Source organism: Plectrocnemia conspersa, unplaced genomic scaffold (genome assembly GCF_051122295.1).
Source record: "Plectrocnemia conspersa isolate PC_06_02 unplaced genomic scaffold, ASM5112229v1 ptg000013l, whole genome shotgun sequence".
NCBI classification, from domain to species: Eukaryota; Metazoa; Arthropoda; class Insecta; order Trichoptera; family Polycentropodidae; genus Plectrocnemia; species Plectrocnemia conspersa.
Window position 1 is genome coordinate 27530001 of NW_028277177.1, and position 5000 is coordinate 27535000.

Here is a 5000-nt window from a genome sequence, read left to right on the forward strand (position 1 = left end):
TTACACAACAAAACAGAGGTTTCGAGCGAATAATAGGAAAGGTGTAAATTTGAAGAATATGAGTAACGCTTAAATTGTCTGAGGAAAACATCGGGCAGCGAATCTCAATATGCCAATAATTATTGATTCTAGAACAGAAAGATTTATTTGTGTCGAATTGTTACTGAAGATGAGAAGTGGATCTTTAGACGGATATTTGGACACCAATCAACCCCTAATTCCAACTCCGAGAAGAGGATTACACCCCAATAAGATAATATTATGCATTTGGTGGGATATGAAGGACATAATCCATTTTGAGTTATTAGATTATAGGCAGACAATTACTACAGACACATAGTGTGCTCAGCTAATTCGTATAAAAGCGACTTAAACCGTAGAAATACCTTCCCTTATGAATTAAAGAAGGGTTTTACACCATGACGGTACTCGCTTTCATGTATCCAAGAAGACAATAGAAAAAATCAATGTATTTTCTTGAGAACTCTTTTCTCACCCACCGTATATTTTAAACATTGCTTTAAACGACTATCATCTATTTAGATTCTTGAAACAGTTTTTAGGTGGAAAAAAATATTTTACAATAAAAAACGATAAAAATGCATTCTTTTTTTTTAATGAAGTACAAAAAAAATTATTAAGATTTGAAGAATAAGTAATTTACTAAAAGTATTACACGTTTTAATTTTTAACTGATTTAACTGGCACCTTAAAAAGTCGAGACTTATGAAACACCCGATCGTTTTTACACGGAATCTTTACGCGTCTTATCTAAATAAATGTTTAGTACAATAGAACACCAGTTATGCATCTTTTCGCCGCTAGTAATTAACGGAAATATTGTGACGAAACAAACAATGTTTATTCTTAAATATAACCGTACATCAAAAACATAATTTTTCCGCAAATTAATTTTACAATAAATTTTACTTAATTCTTAATTACCATTGTAATTTATAATTTAAAATAAACGCATACTACACAAACCAGAAATATATTAAAAATTAAAATATAGAACACATTACGTAGCGAATAAACTTTGCATTACCTCAGTGACTAAGTTACGTTCAGAGTACCATTGAATATCAAGAAATATAAATAAGATTACAATAAACGTTCTGCATATGTACATAGTATATGTAACTTTCAAAGACAAAGTTACCATTTTTATTTGATATTATAATAATATAAGCAAGCACGTGAGCGTATTTTATACATTAGCATAATTCGCTTACGCTACAAAAGGGATTCCAATGGAATACATACACATAATCATACTTTCATGTAAAGGTTCCGAAAGGGTTCGCTTCGCTTCCGAAAACGCCAATTACCTAAAATTTTACGAAGGGCAAGAGGCGCATGAACGATCCCAATACGTATTTACGGTATCGTCTTACGGTCGATTTTATTATTCACGTTAATTATTCGTCGGTTACGATATATTAAATTCCGAACGCGCTCGCGTGACGTATGTATCCATTCTTTAACCAAAATTATTGTTTTGTGGATGTCGAGCGCGTGTCTGGAATGAAATACCAAACATGCTTAGATGCAGTAATTTATTACAAGATGCTCGTTTATCGATTTTTTGTGGCCGCAGTGTTACGCAAACGAAAGTGACCATTATATTCAAAAGAGGTGTACGATAACGCATTCATACGTAAATGTCTCCGAGCAATAAAAACTATTAAAGAAATTCAATAACAGGTTTGACCTGTCAAAGACCCACTCGAAACCATTGCTTCTTCGACTTGTTAAAGTGAACGATTATTGATATTCCCAGAAAAAAAAATGACACGGACATGGCGTTTAGAATATGTTGTAACGTGGCAGTGTAAAAATGTCATTATTTAATTTTAATGGGCAGTAAAATTTAATTTATTTTTTAGCTTACTAATATTATTTGGATCAATTTAGTTATTAGAGACAGTAAAACATCATGCGGTTAAAATTCAAAGGCAAAAGCTAATGTAGGAACAAACTATCCTGCGACAAAGTCAGGTCAAGTATATCTAATAAAGTTTATTATGCCACAATGCAAATTATTCACAGCCACTAAACAATTACCATAAAGACTACATCACACGGATAGAGGTTCGATCGCGGCGCATTGAGGCGCATGCACACTATTGCCGTTAACGTGGTGCGTCGTTATTTATATAATAATTTTATTTACAAGCAACGTTTTTTTAGCAATAAATAAAAATATAGTCGAATTAACTAATGTTGTTATCGCGCCGAAAATGGCGTAATTACTCAGGTCATTTGATTTATATTGGGTCTGTATTGATCTCATTAGTTAAGCCACTGACCGGGATCAGTAAATTAAATAATAATACAGTGTGGTAAAATATGTATGATATAATAATTCTACTTGTTTTTAAAACTTTTATTAGAGGAACCAAATGACATAAATCAATTTGTTCAATGAAATCTTTTTAGCAAATCATCGGCGACTAACAAATCGCAACAATTACAGGTGGTCCCGCCAATAAAAAATATGAATATATTGTACCACAAATATATCGTATGAAATAAAAAAATAAAGTGGATTTAAGAGCGAGCGTATGTTTTCCTATTTTTTTAATCTTTCATTGTAACCTGACACACGCAACCCCAATGCGTTACAACGGGGTAAATCAGTACCAACTGTGCAAGTCAATCAGACATAATAAATACCTATAAATAAGTATGGGGGTTTTCATTTTTGAAACTCACGCAGTAAATTGCCGTGAGCAAAAATGATAATTAATCAATAATTGAGAGAAACAAAACAATATAGTGTAAAGAATAGGACCACCATGACTAGAAAAAATGGTTTCACATAAATAACACGCAAGTGTTCTCCGGTGCATTAAAAGAATATTTCTTTGTTGCAAAAGCACAATATTACCGTTCCACAATTCGGAGATGTCCATCAAGCAAATGTCACTTTCTAAAGGCGTATACATATTTTGTTGTTCTAAGAACAAAGAAATATGTATACGCAACAATTGCAACAATTGGCTGAACGATCGCTGCATGATTGTGATACGTCAACTGAGCCGGTTTTTATAATAACAGTGCATCTTTATAAATAAATATTTGAGTCTGCTGCCGTGGCTTGAACCCGCGGCCTCTATGTTATTAGGCTAGGACCTTACGGATTACACTATCCCGACTTTAATGTATATAATTTATTAATGCTTGCCTCCTTACGCCCAAAAAGCTTGAAGTACTGTTTTTTCAAAGATCGATATTTAGTTTTGAATTATTATAATTTTGAGTTGCGCGCCTACATATAAATCAATAAAACAATATTTTTATTTAATATCTATAATTGTCTGATGCTAAAAATCTGTTTATCAAGCAAAACCCATTATTTAATTCACTATATTAGTTTAATGTATATATGAAACGTCTTACTGAGCAAGCATGTTTGGTTTAGCAATAAATAATCAGGACAATTTAAATGGACAATATATAAAATAATAGTTCTTTAAAACTAAATGTTTGCGCATTGCTACTGAACAAATAAAGATTGAGCGAGCGAGCATTGGTCAGAACAGTGAACACCTAATGAAAAACTCTCTGTAACGAATCCTTTTTCGAAGAAAAAATCTGAAGATTTACTTTAAATAAATGTAGAAACAAATCTTTTTATGGAATAAATAATTTATTTCAATGCACATATTTATTAAAAGAATTCCATGGTAAATAGCACCAATAAATATATTACTAACATATCTGTTGCGCAACCAAGGGAACTGAAATAAATTTGTAAATGCTACTATAATATTAAAAAAAAATAATAAAATATCTCTTTTTATAGTGTGTAAAAAGCAACTAAAATGTTAAATGGTTTTCTAATAAAACTCAAGCCGAGAAATTTATTGATAAAAATATAATTTATTGTTTGTATCCTAATAAATTTTATATTTCTACTGAGAAATACAGAATTCTTATTGTTAAAATGAATATTAAATTAAATATAACATACTTATCAATATATAATAACAAAAACCATTGAACCTTAGCAATAAAAATATTATTTAATAAGATAAAGAGTACATTAATTTAAATTAGATGCTTCTTTCGTGGATTATTAAATCGTACATATCCATTAAAAGCAAACGACGCCCATCTGTAAAGGTCAAATGAGCTTACTATTCAGGCAATAAATTAATTATACTTTACATCGCGTCCGTGTAATAAAATTATATCACTTCGGCGTTGACCAAATGGCGGATGATAAATTGCCGTAAAGCGCAATTTATATCGGCAATAAATTACGCACGAAATGCTTTTACATAATGGTCAGTAATTGGGGGTGTGATGGGAAAATCATCGTGGGAAACCCTTCAAAATGGCAGTGATAAATTTTTTGATTAGCTGTGTAATTTTCGACTCGTTTAAGAAGCCGAAGACAAACATCTATTCGATTGATATATACTATACGACGAAATGCAATATCCACAAGCTAGTTTATTTATCGACTCTAATGCAGGCGCTTATTTCGAAATCGCGTCCGATTGATAGATGAACCCAAAACCGCTGAACCGAAATAGAAAACTGTGCGTGGAAAAAAAAAACAACTCGGCAGTTAAGTAACACGCGCACAGGACGCGCTAGGAAAATCTCACGTGAAAGACGTCTGTTTGACGTTTTTATCGAGTAAAGTAAATTAATCGCCGGCGAAGAAAAGCGCCGCTGGGTTTAAGAAAATATTTGTTTTCACATTCGAAAGAGCGTCCGTATGAAAAACATCGTAAAGGCGCGAGGTAACACGAGGAGCGAACTGGTGCGCTGGAAAAGTCTCTGGACTAGTTTCAAATTTGACGTTTATTATCTGGATTTGACTTAATATATTTTCACAATTACATGGTTATATAACGGAAGAGATTTGCGGAAAGTAAAGATTCAACACTGCCGTTTCCATTAGGGTTCACGTGACGTGGCATTATTTGCCAGGCCTTAATGTCAGCAACGTTTTGTTTGCAGTATGTTTTAAATTTTATAAG

The 5000-nt window shown here is 32.2% G+C and overlaps 1 protein-coding gene and 1 long non-coding RNA gene across 4 annotated transcripts in view; both read right to left on the reverse strand.

Moving 5' to 3' along the window:
* LOC148227741 (uncharacterized) overlaps positions 1 to 3627 on the reverse strand; it is a 7995-nt gene extending 4368 nt beyond the window's left edge. The window contains exon 1 of the long non-coding RNA XR_015812014.1: positions 1 to 3627. This exon is cut by the window's left edge and continues 1735 nt beyond it. This is a non-coding gene — a long non-coding RNA (uncharacterized LOC148227741).
* The window catches only part of ckn (CRK like proto-oncogene, adaptor protein), a 360627-nt gene that overhangs the window by 320362 nt on the left and 35265 nt on the right, over positions 1 to 5000 (reverse strand). The gene's annotated exons all lie outside the window — the stretch shown is intronic.